This window comes from Bombina bombina, chromosome 9 (assembly GCF_027579735.1).
Source record: "Bombina bombina isolate aBomBom1 chromosome 9, aBomBom1.pri, whole genome shotgun sequence".
Classification (NCBI taxonomy): Eukaryota; Metazoa; Chordata; class Amphibia; order Anura; family Bombinatoridae; genus Bombina; species Bombina bombina.
The window spans coordinates 66,262,418-66,280,350 of NC_069507.1; positions in this window are offsets into that span (position 1 = coordinate 66,262,418).

Consider the following 17,933-nt stretch of genomic DNA (forward strand, 5'->3'; position numbering starts at 1 on the left):
GTCCCAAAAAGTGTAGTTGATATCAGATGCAATTTGATTGTAATAAAGAGACAGGGGAAAATAAATTCTCCTTAAACTAGGTAAGGGTATCCTAAAAAGGCAGGGAACAAACTGTACTAGATTCTCCAGTACCGTCTGGGAATCTGTTGGGACTCAATACTATAAACGAATTATATAAATGAACCTTTAGCAAGAAAAAGGGAGCTGAGGCAATGAGCGTTCTGTGTGATTCCTGGTGCGCAGGAGTTAGTCCTACAAGGGCTGAAATGAGTTGAGACAGCTGATCCTAGCAAAGCAGAAGATAGTTGCTCTAGGAATAAGGGGTAATGGTCTACAGGCAGGAGACAGTTGGGAATTAGTTGACCCTAGCAGGGAGTTGGTGTGAAGCAAGTCCTTAAGGATAGAATTAGTTTTAGCAAAGTTGGAGGCAGTTGGGTTAAAGCTGATCCAAGAGGGGTGAGAGGGAGTAGCTGGACAGGAGTGATGCAAGTTATGCCCTATTGAGCTGTAGCAAGGAAGTAATTAAATGGATCTGAGCTAGCAATATAGAATTCAGCTATTAATATAGGGGGTGAGCTAGGCAAGGGATAAATCCTTGTACTGTGCAGGAGGTAGATGTTTCTAGCAGGGGCAAGAAGAGTGTGGTTAGAGCAGAATGGAGCTGTCCGCCTCCCAGTGCTGAAGCTAGTGATGTGGTTCACGCAGGGCCAGCTGTCTGCCTTTGGCTGGGTGCTGCCTGCCTCGCCTTTCAGCACTTGCCTTTATAATCTCACGCATAATTGGCCCTAATCGGATTATTTCCAGCGCTGTGTACAGTGAGTAACATGGATAGGTCCACAGGGTCCCACTAATAAGTCACGAGGTGCAGCGCGTCACTTCTCAGCAAACAGCAGCAATTTAAAAGCCTCCTTCTGTGCTACTCAGGGTATTGCTGGGACTGGCTCCCAGTGTGAATAGGTCTGTCCTGGCATTTAAACTGCTTCAGTTGGTGAGTGATTGCAGTGTGGGCAATGTGTGTGTCTGCTGTTGGCCGCTGTGAAATGTTGTGGCTGTACAGGTCACTGAGCTTGAGTATTATTCACATTGCAGTGTACTTGGGGCTACAGCCTGACTGAGTGAGGTTATAGAGCAGATTTCTAAATACACACTGTGGTTTGAGATAAGTAGATCTAAGACTGAAATGAACTGAGCAATGCTGAACCTAGTTTTCCAATGGGAATTGGAGTAAGAATACTCTATTAAAGTTGCTGATCTGGTTTCTCTTTTATCCCGGGTAAACTGTTGAGTTGAGTTTATGCTTTGAGAGATAATATGCTACTTGGTTAAGACTGTATAAGAGTCTAAAGGCAAGGCTGATTCCGAGTGGGCGTGCCCAAAGCAGAAGAGGTTATACAAGATTGGATTGTCCATGGGGTCTAGAAAAGTTGAGAATGGATCTATTCTAGTGTGATCGTGAATTGTTGGAAACTCCCCGCGTTTGAAACAAGTGGAGACTGATAATAATGTATGGTTCAGCCTGAGTGTATTTATTTTAATTTTATTTCCTTTTTTCCCCTTTTTTTCTGTATTCACTGGTGAATGATCTGGGCGGATGTTATAGCCAACATGAGTACGACTGGTGATGAGTAGAACAGAAGCCTTATTTTGGGTGTCTTTTACAGGACAGAGCTAAACTTACTGGTGAGTGAAACTCGTGCCTAGTGGAGTGAGTGCTTGTTTCAGTGGTGAGTGTTGCTTGAGCTGAGTGAAGTAGATGTATGTTTCATTGGTGAGTGTAGCTTGAGCAGAGTGGAGGAGGTGTATGTTTCAGTTGTTAGTGTTGCTTGAGCTGAGGGAAGTAGGCGTTTATTTCAGTGGTGACTGTTGCTTGAGCTGAGTGAAGTAGGTGTATATTTCAGTGGTGAGTGTTGCTTGAGCTGAGTGGAGGAGGTGTATATTTCAGTGGTGAGTGCTGCTTGAGCTGAGTGGTGTAGGTGTATATTTCAGTGGTGACTGTTGCTTGAGCTGAGTGGAGGAGTTGTATAGTTCAGTGGTGAGTATTGCTTGAGCTGAGTGGAGGAGGTGTGTATTTCAGTGGTGACTGTTGCTTGAGCTGAGTGGAGTAGGATTATATTTCAGTGGTAACTGTTGCTTGAGCTGAGTGGAGTAGGTGTATATTTCAGTGGTGAGTGTTGCTTGAGCTGAGTGGAGTAGGTGTATATTTCAGTGGTGACTGTTGCTTGAGCTGAGTGGAGTAGGTGTATATTTCAGTGGTGAGTGTTGCTTGAGCTGAGTGGAGGAGGTGTATATTTCAGTGGTGACTGTTGCTTGAGCTGAGTGGATAAGGTGTATATTTCAGTGGTGAGTGTTGCTTGAGCTGAGTGGAGGAGGTATATATTTCAGTAGTGACTGTTGCTTGAGCTGAGTGAAGTAGGTGTATATTTCAGTGGTGAGTGTTGCTTGAGCTGAGTGGAGGAGGTGTATATTTCAGTGGTGAGTGTTGCTTGAGCTGAGTGGTGTAGGTGTATATTTCAGTGGTGACTGTTGCTTGAGCTGAGTGGAGGAGGTGTATAGTTCAGTGGTGACTGTTGCTTGAGCTGAGTGGAGGAGGTGTACATTTCAGTGGTGACTGTTGCTTGAGCTGAGTGGAGTATGTGTATATTTCAGTGGTAACTGTTGCTTGAGCTGAGTGGAGTAGGTGTATATTTCAGTGGTGATTGTTGCTTGAGCTGAGTGGAGAAGGTGTATATTTTAGTGGTAAATGTTGCTTGAGCTGAGTGGAGTAGGTGTATATTTCAGTGGGGAGTGTTGCTTGAGCTGAGTGGAGTAGGTGTATATTTCAGTGGTGACTGTTGCTTGAGCTGAGTGGAGTAGGTGTATATTTCAGTGGTGAGTGTTGCTTGAGCTGAGTGGAGGAGGTGTATATTTCAGTGGTGACTGTTGCTTGAGCTGAGTGGATAAGGTGTATATTTCAGTGGTGAGTGTTGCTTGAGCTGAGTGGAGTAGGTGTATATTTCAGTGGTGAGTGTTACTTGAGCTGAGTGGAGTAGGTGTATATTTCAGTGGTGACTGTGGCTTGAGCTGAGTGGAGGTGTATATTTCAGTGGTGAGTGTTACTTGAGCTTAGTGGAGGAGGTGTATATTTCAGTGGCGAGTGTTACTTGAGCTGAGTGGAGGTGTATATTTCAGTGGTGAGTGTTGCTTGAGCTGAGTGAAGTAGGTGTATATTTCAGTGGTGAGTGTTACTTGAGCTGAGTGGAGGTTTATATTTCAGTGGTGAGTGTTGCTTGAGCTGAGTGAAGTAGGTGTATATTTCAGTGGTGAGTGTTACTTGAGCTGAGTGGAGTAGGTGTATATTTCAGTGGTGAGTGTTACTTGAGCTGAGTGGAGTAGGTGTATATTTCAGTGGTGAGTGTTACTTGAGCTGAGTGGAGTAGGTGTATACTTCAGTGGTGACTGTGGCTTGAGCTGAGTGGAGGTGTATATTTCAGTGGTGAGTGTTACTTGAGCTTAGTGGAGGAGGTGTATATTTCAGTGGTGAGTGTTACTTGAGCTGAGTGGAGGTGTATATTTCAGTGGTGACTGTTGCTTGAGCTGAGTGAAGTAGGTGTATATTTCAGTGGTGAGTGTTACTTGAGCTGAGTGGAGGTGTATATTTCAGTGGTGAGTGTTGCTTGAGCTGAGTGAAGTAGGTGTATATTTCAGTGGTGAGTGTTACTTGAGCTGAGTGGAGTAGGTGTATATTTCAGTGGTGAGTGTTACTTGAGCTGAGTGGAGTAGGTGTATATTTCAGTGGTGACTGTTGCTTGGTTTGAGTAAAGTTGGGTTTGATCCCAGATGAGCCATAGACGCAAGTTTTAACCCAAATAAGTATGGTTTGTGCTGAGAGCAACTGAAGCTGGTACTTGGTGACTGTGGACTGGCCCAGTCTCTCTTCGTTGAGTTTGAAGGGTCTCCCCCTCCTGTCTGTAGCACAGATTGCTCCGAGTGCCTGAGGACCCAAGCTGCTGCCTGTAACTGGCAATCAGCCCTCTAATTGCCCGTGTGGATGGCTTTGTGAGAACTCCTTGCACAGGGCTGTGCTTTGAAAGCGGTGGCTTAGGCAAAGTTTGATTTTGTTCCTAGCATGGGGTCCTTGGATTTATGGCCTCTTCCCCTGTAAATAATTTGCAGCGGGACCCTAGCAATTACTTTTTAAAACACATCAGAGACAGAGAAAGATGAAGGGAGGAAAGGAGGAGAGAGACTAAGGGAGGGAGAGCTGTAAACTGAGCTTCTCTTTGCCTTGTGCAAACTCCAAGGTATCCAAGCCTGAAACATTGAAGTCAGAGGCGAGTGATTGGATCAGATCACATAAACAGAAAAAAAAGAGGAAAACAGCATAATGGTACCTAATTGGTTCTGTAATAGCATTACACAAGGATAATAGCCTGTTATGGCCCTCTGAACTATTAAGAGCTTCCCTGGCGTAATGCCTTGATGATATTAAAGGGGGAATCTAATGATATTTTGGTTATTAAATGCGTGTAATTAATTTAAGCACCACTGAAAATAAAGTTTGCCTGATGACCCACTCAAGATACATCAGAAAAGCCAAAGTCAGACAGCTGTTGATAGGTTTCTGGTGTCTGCATGGTGTCTAGACTTTTATTTTTGGGGTTGAGGCAATAGCAGGAAGTTAATATTTTATAAATGTTTGTAATGTTCTGTGTTGAAGCTGGTGAAAGGAGGTGAACACGGTTTTAGATGCGTACGCGTGTATGCACATATTTAAAATGACATTATGGTCTTTTTTATGTATGTATAGTGTTATTTTAGCAAGTAAGTGCTAGGTATAAAAAGAGTTGCACATAAAATAAAAGTATTTATAGATGTAATTTTGTCAGTAAATGTTGCACTACATTGCAGTTAAGGGTAATACACTTTGAAAAGCTCCTTTAGTGCATTGTGTCTATATTTCCTTTGCTGTGACCAGTTAAAGGGACATGTAACCCCAAATTATTCTTTCACCATTCAGATAGAGTGTGCAGTTTTAAACAACTTGTCACTGTACTTCTATTATCAAATGTGCTTCATTCTCTTGGTATCCTTTGTTGATGGAGTAGCAATGCAGTGCTGGGAGCTAGCTGAACACGTCTAGTGAGCAAATGACAAAAGGCATATAAGGGCAGCCACCAATCAGCATCTAGCTCACAGTAATGTATTGCTGCTTCTGAGCATACCTAGGTATGCATTTTTAACAAAGGATACCAAAAGAACAAAGCAAATTACATAATATAAGTAAATTGGAAAGTTATTTAAAATAGCATGATCTATCTGAATCATGAAAGTTTGATTTTGACCTTACTGTCCCTTTAAGGGCATAAATAAATAAGCCTATTCACTGATCAAGCAGTTGCTGAGCACTTATGTTACAGGGTTAATATCCTGAATCCTGCAAGGAGAAATCCAGCCTCTCTGTGTCAATGTTAAAATACAATTTACTTAGCTAAATTGCAGGAAACGTTGACATAATTTATGAACATACAAATCAAAGGTATTTTTTACTACATTTATTTAAACATTTTTGGGAGAATTATAAATGTTTAGTTTACTCTTTTCAGATTTTTAAAATAATACATCATAATCAAAAAAATACGTAATCATTTTCTTATTCCACCATTTTATTGATATCGTTTTTTTTTATACGCACAGGTTGTGTACAATAAAAGAGGGAACATAGATTTTTGGCAATAGGGATAATCATCCCTTAACATCTTATCTGACAAATAGAGCAGGTTGGAATCCCAGGGGTTAACCCCACTCAGTGTTATGTGGTCTGCACTATATACACACACGGTCGAAGAGCAAGTGCCCTCTCATACCAAAACTATCCAGCCCTCCCTGCCCTGTGTATGCAAAATCAATATGTTGATAGAAGGGATTTTGCAGAACACAGACCATTTCACACAGTCCTGTCCATTAGTGGAAAGGAATACATCAGTCTCAGGGGTATTACTTATTTAAAGAAAAACCTAGCAGGTGAGAGCTGGGCTGGTTTATGCGCAGGGGGAAGAGGGTCTGCCTTATAACTAAACTGAATGGTATGTAAGAAAGATTGTTACTCTTATTAGGAGAAATATCAAAATAAATATACTTAAAGGGACAGTATAAGCACCCCCTTTAACCCCTTCAGTACTGGAAATTCAAGTAAAAAACTTACCCAAAAGACTGAAGAATTTTTAGCATTTTTGCTCACTCCATTAGAAAACAGAAACTCCAACAGAAATAAAACTTTGTTTTTTTATTTTCTTTTATTTACATATCAATCTAAGGCATTGATCTAGGCCACAGGTTTTCAAACCTGTCCTCAGACCTCCCTAACAGGCCACATTTTTAGGATATCTGAACTGGAGCACAGGTGAAATAATCAGCTGATTAGTAACCATAGCTATTTTACCTGCTCTCATCTAAGGTAATCCTGAAAACCTGGCCTGTTAGGGAGGCCTGGGGACAGGTTTGAAAACCAGTGATCTAGGCGCATTTTGATATATTTCATGGAACCATTTCTCTGCCAAATGCGATCATATAAAAAAAAAATTGTTAACTTTTTCACAAACTTTCACCTAGATTACGAGTTTTGCAGTAGAGGCTATGCGGTGCTAACGAGCAGTTTTGTCTCACTGCTCACTTACCTGCAGCGCTGGTATTACGAGTTTTCAGAAACCCGTCGTTAAAAGACAAGAAGTGAGCATTGAGCAAATTTTGCTCATTACTGCACTCCAATACTAGCGCTGCTTAAGTCAGCGGTGAGCTGGTGTAACGTGCTCATGCACGATTTCCCCATAGGAATCAACGGGGAGAGCCGGCTGAAAAAAAGTCTAACACCTGCAAAAAAGCAGCGTAAAACTCAGTAACGCAGCCCCATTGATTCCTATGGGGAAATAAAAGTTATGTTTACACCTAACACCCTAACATGAACCCAGAGTCTAAACACCCCTAATCTTACACTTATTAACCCCTAATGTCGCCACCACTATATTAAATATACAGGTAATTTAAATAAATCTAAATAAATATTCCTATCATTAACTAAATTATTCCTATGTAAAACTAAATACTTACCTATAAAATAAACCCTAAGATAGCTACAATATAACTAATAGTTACATTATATCTATCTTAGGGTTAATTTTTATTTTACAGGCAAGTTTGTATTTATTTTAACTAGGTAGAATAGTTAATAAATAGTTATTAACTATTTAATAACTACCTAGCTAAAATAAATACATATTTACCTGTAAAATAAAACCTAACCTAAGTTACACTAACACCTAACACTACACTACAATTAAATAAATTAACTAAATTAAATACAATTACAGAAATTAAATTAAATTAAAGTACAAAAAAAAGCAAACACTAAATTACAGAAAATAATAAACAAATTACAGAAATTTAAACTAATTACACCTAATCTAATAGCCCTATTAAAATAAAAAGCCCCCCCAAATAAAAAAAAACCCCTAGCCTAAACTAAACTACCAATAGCCCTTAAAAGGGCCTTTTGCAGGGCACTGCCCCAAAGAAACCAGCTCTTTTACCTGTAAAAAAAATACAAACAACACCCCCAACAGTAAAACCCACAACCCACAGAACAAAACCCCCCAAATAAAATACTAACTAAAAAAACCTAAGCTCCCCATTGCCCTGAAAAGGGCATTTGGATGGGCATTGGCCTTAAAAGGGCAGTTAGCTCTTTTGCCGCCCAAACCCTAATCTAAAAAATAAAACCCACCCAATACACCCTTAAAAAAACCTAACACTAACCCCTGAGGATCGACTTACCGGGAGACGTCTTCATCCAAGCTGGGCGAAGTGGTCCTCCAGACGGGCAGAAGTCTTCATCCAAGCCGGGCAGAAGTGGTCCTCCAGACGGGCAGAAGTCTTCATCCAAGCCGTGCAGAAGTGGTCCTCCAGACGGGCAGAAGTCTTCATCCAAGCCGGGCAGAAGTGGTCTTCAAGATGGGCAGAAGTCTTCATCCAGACGGCATCTTCTATCTTCATCCGGCGCAGAGGGGGTCCATCTTCAAGACATCCGACGCGGAGCATCCTCTGTAATCAGCCAATAGGATTGAGCTCGCATTCTATTGGCTGTTCCAATCAGCCAATAGAATGCAAGCTCAATCCTATTGGCTGATTGGATCAGCCAATAGGATTGAACTTCAATCCTATTGGCTGATTGCATCAGCCAATAGGATTTTTTCTACCTTAATTCCGATTGGCTGATAGAATTCTATCAGCCAATCAGAATCTAAGGGACGCCATATTGGATGACGTCACTTAAAGGTACCTTCATTCTGTTTTAGTCGTCGCCAGAAGAGGATGCTCCACGTCGGATGTCTTGAAGATGGACCCGCTCCGCGCCGGATGGATGAAGATAGAAGATGCCGTCTGGATGAAGACTTCTGCCCATCTGGAGGACCACTTCTGCCCGGCTTGGATGAAGACTTCTGCCCGTCTGGAGGACCACTTCTGCCCGGCTTGGATGAAGACTTCTGCCCATCTGGAGGACCACTTCGCCCGGCCTGGATGAAGACGTCTCCCGGTAAGTCGATCTTCAGGGGGTTAGTGTTAGGTTTTTTTTAAGTGTGTATTGGGTGGGTTTTATTTTTTAGATTAGGGTTTGGGCGGCAAAAGAGCTAACTGCCCTTTTAAGGGCAATGCCCATCCAAATGCCCTTTTCAGGGCAATGGGGAGCTTAGGTTTTTTTAGTTAGTATTTTATTTGGAGTTTTGTTGTGTGGGGGTGGGTTTTACTGTTGGGGGGGTTGTTTGTATTTTTTTCTACAGGTAAAAGAGCTGATTTCTTTGGGGAAATGCCCCGCAAAAGGCCCTTTTAAGGGCTATTGGTAGTTTAGTTTAGGCTATGGTTTTTTATTTTGGGGGGCTTTTTTATTTTAATAGGGCTATTAGATTAGGTGTAATTAGTTTAAATTTCTGTAATTTGTTTATTCATTTCTGTAATTTAGTGGGGGGGGGGGGGTTTGTACTTTAACTAATTTAATTTCGGTAATTGTATTTAATTTAGTTAATTTATTTCATTATAGTGTAGTGTTAGGTGTTAGTGTAACTTAGGTTAGGTTTTATTTTACAGGTAAATTTGTATTTATTTTAGCTAGGTAGTTATTAAATAGTTAATAACTATTTAGTAACTATTCTACCTAGTTAAAATAAATACAAACTTGCCTGTAAAATAAAAATAAACCCTAAGATAGCTACAATGTAACTATTAGTTATATTGTAGCTAGCTTAGGGTTTATTTTACAGGTAAGTATTTAGTTTTAAATAGGAATAATTTAGTTAATGATAGGAATATTTATTTAGATTTATTAAAATTATATTTAAGTTAGTGGGTGTTAGGTTTAGGGTTAGACTTAGATTTAGCGGTTATTAACTTTAATATAGTGGCAGCGACATTGGGGGCGGCAGTTTAGGGGTTAATAAATGTAGGTAGGTGGCGGCGATGTTAGGGACGGCAGATTAGGGGTTAATAATATTTAACTAATGTTTGCGAGGTGGGAGTGTGGCGGTTTAGGGGTTAATATGTTTATTATAGTGGCAGCGACGTTGGGGGCGGCAGATTAGGGGTTAATAAGTGTAGGTAGGTGGCGGCGACATTGGGGGCAGCAGATTAGGGGTTAATAAATATAATGTAGGTGTCGGCGATGTTGGGGGCAGCAGATTAGGGGTTCATAAATATAATGCAGGTGGCGGCGGTGTCCGGAGCAGCAGATTAGGGGTTAAAAAAATTATTTTAGTATTTGCGATGCTGGAGGGCCTCGTTTTAAGGGTTAATAGGTAGTTTATGGGTGTTAGTGTACTTTTTAGCACTTTAGTTATGAGTTTTATGCTATAGCGTTGTACCATAAAACTCATAACTACTGACTTTTAAATGCGTTAGGAATCTTGACCGGGTAGGGTGTACCGCTCACTTTTTGGCCTCCCAGGAAAGACTCGTAATACCGGTGCTATGGAAGTCCCATAGAAAAAAGACTTTACAAAGTTTACGTAAGTCGTTTTGCGTTAAGGCCACAGAAGTGTGCGGTCACCCTAAACCTTCAAGACTCGTAAAACAAGCGGGCGTAAAAAAAAAAGCAGCGTTAGGACCTCTTAACGCTGCTTTTTTACCCTAACGCACAACTCGTAATCTAGCCGTTTGGGTTTCTCACTGAAATTATTTACACTTAAAGGGACAGGAAACCTCAACATTTTATTTTATGATTCAAATAGAACATACAATTTCAAACAACTTTCCAATTTACTTCTATTATCAAATTTGCTTCATTCTCTTGTTGTCCTTTGCTGAAGGAAGAGCATTGCACTACTGGCAGCTAGCTGAACACATTTAATTAACCAATCACAAGAGACAAATGCGTGCAGGCACCAATCAGCAGCTAGCTCCCACTAGTGTAGGATTTGTGCTTATTCATTTTTAACAAGGGATACCCTGAGAACAAAGCACATTTGAAAATAGAAGTGAAGATAAAAGTGACTTAAAATTACATGCTCTTTTTGAATCATGCAAATTAATTTTTTTCTTCCTGACCCTTTAATGCTTGTGCAATCATGACGCAAATGGTTGTAAAAGATTCTCTAGGACTCTTTTTGTTCAGAAATAGCAGACATTCATGGCTTTGCCATTGCTTTTTTAGTAAATAGAAGGCTGCTAATTGCAGCTGAGCAACACACTTCTAATTTACCCGTGAGTGAAGGGGTTAATTGGTTGCTTGCATGGTTAATATTTGCTATAGTGTAAATATGAACCCCCCCACCTGACACTTCTCACCTCCCTGACCCTTAGCTGATTCCTCCCAAACATCTCTCACCCCCCCCTCCTCACCACCATCTTAGGTACTGGCAGACAGTGTGCCAGTATTCATTTTAGGGCTTTTTCTTTTATATATATATATATATATATATATATATATATATATATATATATATATATATATATATATATATATATATATATATATATATATATATATATATTTATTTATATATATATATATAATGTAGTGTTGGGAATCATTCCTCAACCCTTCCACACCCTGATCCCCCCCCCCCCCCCCAAGAAGCTCTCTAACTCTCCTCCCTCCCAGTAGCAGAAGCCATCAGTTTGTAGCCCCCCACTCTGATTCCCAGCCCTCCCTCTCCCTCCCATATTTTGTTTCTGCCAGTTAGGGTCCCGCCCCTCCACCCTTCCCTCTCCCCTCTGCTGCTGGACCACAATATTTTTTTTTACTGCCAATCTTACATACATTTGGTTCACCTTTAACCTCTTAAGGACATATGACGGAATTTTTCCGTCATAAAACAATTAAGCAAACTGAAAGCTGTGTCCTTAAAGGGTTAAACAAACACTATCAGTCCTACCATTGATGAGCAATTAAAATAACTAACAATTTTTATTATTTATTAAAAATGTATTAATATTTAAAAATATTACATTTGTATTAGAATGTTTGTTGACAATTGCATGAAATTTGGCATTAAAAAGTTACCTGTAAGTGTATATTGAGATATAATGATAACAAAGGGATAATTGCATACATTTCTCTTAAAGAGCAAGTTCATCAAGTTCATTTAATAATTCTACATAAGCTAACGATAGGCCAGGAGTAGTTTTTATAACAGCAAATAGATCAGGGCTCAACACATTTGTTTGAAATCTAGGAACCAGACTTCCACTTCTGTGAGGCTGACATAGGATCCCAAAGCACCAAGCTAAATTTTAGGCACCCAGTGGAAGGAAGTCGGGGGCACCCATAGGTGTCTGGGGAATATAAACCAGGGCACCAGGGACTCATTTTAAGGTGCCAGTGGCAACCAGGTGCCTGGGTTTGTAGAGCCCTGGCCTAGATTTTATATATATTATTTTTTTAACTTAGAGTAACCACAAGTAACCCATTATCCAGTATCTAAAATCTTTATATGTTTGCAAAATTAGATGATACAAAGCATTATGCCTAGATCCAGACATCATTACCATGTTTTTTATACAATTTTCTACAGTGTGACAGACGTAACATCACTATGGATTAATTGTTGCCACAGAGGTATACCAGTGTCACTGCCAACTCCAGCTGTATTTACATCCCTTTTCCTAACCCATTAAGCTCACCATAGTCCTAGCCTAACCATAAGATTAACCACAGTGCCACCATTCACCAATATTGTGAGTTATAACTTAATGTGTGTCAAGAGCCCATTTTATTCAATATATCAGCCAATAATATTGAGAGTACAGTATTGTCACTGTGAATATTCCAAGTACAACCAAAGCAATGGAAATCATCAGTATTACCTGATAACCATTTTGGTGAGTTTTTTAACTTTAAAATGGGCATATGTTATAAATCAAATACAATGTGTTAATCTTAACAATAAAAGATTGTAAATGTTTAGTTTATCACAATGTGACTGTAATGCTAGTGGGATACCCCTCTAAAAGACCGAACTCGGCCAGTAATCTTGTTATCCCGGCGTCAAGCCGGAATCATAGGGAATATCCCAGAGCAGAGAAAGTTAGTAAGATGAGGAGGGCGGCATTAACCACAGGCAGGACAGTCCCCAGTGGCAAAGGCAGAACAGGGCAAGGCAAATCACTGGAATGGTCAGACAGGCAGGATTCGGCAATAGTAAAGCAGTCCAAGGACAAACTACTAGAATGGTCAGGCAGGGTTTGGCAACGGTAAAGCAGTCCAAGGACAAACCACTAGAATGGCCAGGCAGGATTTGGCAAGGGTGTATTGATCCAGCAGTTCAGGGATATAGCAGGCAGAGTAGTTAGACAGGCAGGGTTCATACACAGCAAGGCAATACAAAAAATTATCTATCACTCCCAGGAGTACACAAAGTAACACCTATACTTGGGCAGTGATAGATCATGAGGAAGGAATTCAAATAGGCGCAGGATTCGCACCCAGGCGTCAGGACCAGAGAGGAGCGTGCAGCGATGACGTCAGCGCCGCACGCCTCCGAACCCAACACAGCCCCTGGCAACGAGCAGGGAAGAAGATGCCCCACCCCTAGCAACGGCTAGAGCGGCGCAGCATGACAGTGACAAAGAACAACATATCCAAAACATATAAGTTCTGGAACTTATATAATTCGTACCAATTTAAACCATATATTATCTTTTGATTTCCAGGACAACCCTGTATCTAATATACAGGACTGTATTTTACAATAGAAAGAAAATGACTAATACACACATGTGCTCTCACTCCTGGGCATCTATATGCAATTCCATCTCACATACACATTACACAGGTTCACCTAGAATTTCTTGTAGTCACTCTATAGTAAACCCGTAATCTGCTGCATCCCATGTTTCTGGCTCAAACATTTGCTGTAGGATCAGAGACTCCCCTCAATAAACAAAAAAACAAAAAAAAACCCCAGTAGTTTTAAGCTTTCATTAAGCTTACATTTTTCATCCAGGATGAAGCCTGTCTAGAGCATTGATAGTTCACCCCTCATCTTTGAAACAGTATCTAAGATAAGATGCTGATTATCACCCTGGTCTACCCACTTTGCCTCTTCATTATATGTTCCATTTGCTCTGGGACTGTCTAAAAATAAACAAAATACAAATGAGCGGCTAAACCCTTTACAATAATCATTGATCACTGAAATTGGTAATGATTGAGATCTACTACAAGATAAGACACCAACCAAATCCATCGATCATTGTCTTGTTTTACCTTCCAACTAGCCTAAATGCTTGACCCCAAGAATGTAAACCCTCCTAGGACTGTGACTTTGAACTCACCATTCCTGAGGCGGTCAAACTTACCTTAAAATCTCTCTATGACACATACCTTCCTTTTTCAGGACAGATGAGCTCACATCGCATACAGGCTACAGCTTTCTTCTTTGATTAAGGCACCATCAGATACATGTGCAAACAGATGAAGATCAAGTTCTACTGAAATGTGTGCACAATTTTCCAGACTTATTATTTGACATTTAAAAACCCTAAACGTAGCTCAAGTTAAAGGGACAGTCTACCATAGAATTGTTATTGTTTTAAAAGATAGATAATCCCTTTATTCCCCATTACCCAGTTTTGCATAACTAACATAGTTATATTAATATACTGATTTCCTTGTATCTAGGAACCTTCTTCCAGCCCCCTGATCACATGACTGTGACTGTTTATTATCTATTGTCTTAAATTTAGCATTGTTTTGCGCTAAATCTTAAATAACTTTCTGTGCCTCAACACAGTGTTATCTATATGACCCACGTGTACTTTCTGTCTCTTTGTGTTGAAAAGAGATTTAAAAAGAATGTGATAAGAGGCAGCCCTCAAAGGCTTAGAAATTAGCATATGAGCCTACCTATGTTTAGTTTAAACTAAGAATACCAAGAGAAAAAAGCAAATTTAATGATAAAAGTAAATTGGAAAGTTTATTAAAATTAAAAGTCCTATCTGAATAATGAAAGTTTAATTTATACTAGACTGTCCCTTTAATTTCTTGGGACATTTTTTACTCATATAGTCTAACGGTATATTGCTTCCTATGAAATATATTTATCTACAATTGTGACCTTTGGGTTTCACTACTATTTTTTTGAGATACTGGACCACGATGGGCTGTATTGCTGTTTTCCTTAATATCTGAGATCTAACAATATTTTCATTGGGATTGTTTATCATCAATGTTGACCAACTACTTTCTGAGGCTGGCGATCAGCTCTTTTTCAACACAAATGTTATCAGTCTTTATGGAGAATCGCAGGATGTTCTGTCTTTATGTGAGGTTTATTTTTATTTACATTTTGGAAGGTAATATGTTGCTTCCATCTAGTTAAACTGTTTATATCTTTTACATACCATACACAAAGTGATGCCCAGATGAAACAGGTAAATAAAATCATGTTACATTACCTTTGTTGCTACACCTTGTATTTGAAGGATGATTGGATCCAGACATTACCTCTTAAAGAGCCACCTATTATTTAACCGTGGGCATGGGGAATTTTTCCATATGGCTACCTCTCTGTGTGCACCAAACCCACCTCTGATGTTTATTGCCAAAAATCTCTATTTTGGTTTCTTCTGACCATAGAAACCAATCCCATTTAAAGTTCCAGCAGTATATGGCAAACTAAAGATGCTTGAGTTTGTTTTTTGATGAGAGTAGAGAATTTTGTCTCTAAACCCTTGCAAACAACTTGTGGTGATGTAGGTGACGTCGGATTGTAGTTTTGTAGACAGACAGAAACACAATACAAACAATAAACTGGAAGAGATCTTCCTCTTCATTGACGGCCTTATAGTCTAAAGGTCTTTGGGATTGCTTGATTCTTTATGAAATGTGGCCATTTTAAGCTCCTGTTGAAAATCTTCTAAAGACAGATTTTAGCTTGAGAATAGTGTGTATTGCAAAGGGGAATCCACTGCATTTAAACAGACATGAAACCAAAATATTTATTTCATGATTCAGGCAGAGCATACAATTAACAAACACCTTCCAATTCACTTTTATTATCAAATGTACTTCATTTTATTTAACAGAGAGGTAAGTATAGCATGCACATGTCTGGAGTATTACTTTGCAGGAAAAAATGCTGCCATCTAGTGCTCTCTTGCTAATGTATTACATTCTTGTAAAGCTGCCAGCATAGATTGCTGCAGATACGTGCACTCTCCTGAGCTTACCTCCCTGCTTTTCAATGAAAGATACCAAGAGAAATAAGAAAATTTGATAATGGAAGTAGAAGGGTAAGTTGTGTAAAAGTGTATGTTCTATCTCAGTGTTTCTCAACCGCGGTCCTCAAGTACCACCATCCGGCCAGGTTTTTATAATAGCTGAACCAGTTTACAGGTGAATTAATGAGCTGAGCAGTAACACCATGTTCTATCTGAATCATAAAAGGAAAAGGTTGTTTTTTTTGTCTCTTAAAATAAGTAAAATGTAAAAATATTCTTAGATGATAAAAGCATACTATATTTATTCAGTCAAAATTAGAAAACGAGGGTAAATTTAGGAAAATAATTTGATTCTTCCAGGTCTGTATATTCGCAGACCTCCCAACTATGCCTATTTGAGAGGGACAGTCCCTAATTCTTAGCTCCCTCTCAGACAGCCATATGTCCCAATTTGCAGAATTTCCCTTAACGCCACCCACAGACCACAAAAACATGCCCAGACACACCCATGAACCACCCATAAACACCCATGACCCTCACCCACTATCTACTCATGATCCCACCCCTCCAGACATGACCACACCCATGAAATGGAGATGGCCTCTCTCAACCTCCTGAGTCCCTAATTCTTAGCCACAAATGTCGGGAGGTCTGAAATGAATGTTTTTATTTGTTTATTAAGGAATTTAAATTTTCACGTGTTGTCTAGTAGTGGACTAGTACGAATTATCAGTAAGAAAAGACTTTTTTTTTCTATCTTTGATACTATATTTTTTCAATATTTTGTCCATCTTTGAAATTTTCTTAATTAATTTGTAAACTTCATTAATATTTTTCTGACCCTATATACAGTATATATGCACTGTCAGAAAAAATGTGCATAAATTGTATCTTTAGGGGCACAACAGCTTGTCACTGGGACTGTACCCTTTAAAATGGGAACACATTGGTACTCTTGCAGATTGTACCTTTCAAAGGCAAATATGTACCTTTGGTGACTGCATTGGACCTCAGTGCTATGGTACCATAATGTACCCTTAAAATTATGCAAATTTCGCCTTTAAGGGCACTGCCCCAGTGACAAGTCCTTTTTATCTCATGATGGCAAATTTGTACTCAACACAGCATATTATAAATGCAGTTCCATCAAATGTTTTAAATAAACATTCACCTACTATAATCTTGCTCAGAAAGTTAAGTAAATAAGTATCTGTCTAGTTTTAAATAACAGTAATTAAAAAATAAACTTACAAAAGTTATACTGAAGTTTGTTTATTTTGTAAAGTGCAGCCAGAAAGCAGGTACTAAGATTCCACCAATTGCATTCCTTACAGAACAAACCAAGACCAACTGCTCCATATTTCACTCAGGACTAGACTCTAACAAAACATAATTTAAGTTATGGTGACACACTCCACATAAAACAAACATTGAGAAAACATATAGACAACAACATAATAATAAAATATACATTTTACAAAAGGAAGAAAGATTCAGTAGAGGCATAAATGATAAAAATCACAACCAATCAAATCATCTTGACATTCATTTGGGGTATTTACAAGGCAATACATATATGCAGTTAACGCCGATTCTGGTAAATCAGATAAGCGGTACTTTAAGGATAAGACAGGTACAAGGCTAAGGGGCCCATTTATCAAAGGGCTTGTGGACCTGATCCGACACTGCGGATCAGGTCCGCAAGACCTCGCAAAATGCGGAGAGCAATACGCTCTCCACATTTAACATTGCACCAGCAGCTCACAAGAGCTGCTGGTGCAACGCCGCCCCCTGCTGACTCGCGGCCAATCGGCCGCCAGCAGGGAGCTGTCAATCAACCCGATCGTATTCGATCGGGTTGATTTTCCGGCGGTTCCTGTCCGCCTGCTCAGAGCAGGCGGACAGGGTTATGAAGCAGCGGTCTTTAGACCGCTGCTTCATAACTTGTGTTTCTGGCGAGTCTGAAGACTCGCCAGAAACACGGCCCTTCAAGCTCCATACGGAGCTTGATAAATGGGCCTGTTAGGCTTGTCCTGATCCATATCCTCAGAAGTGATATTTGTTAGCGATACCTTAAAGAAACATAAGGTTAGGCTTAACCCTACTTTTAACTCTAACTAACAATATTTACCAGAGAATATGAGCACAAGGGTTATGTTCATCCTAACCTAGACAATCATTAATGGTATCATCAGCGGTATCCAAAGTATAAAAACTTAGGATTTCACCTATTGACTCCCCTTAGCAGT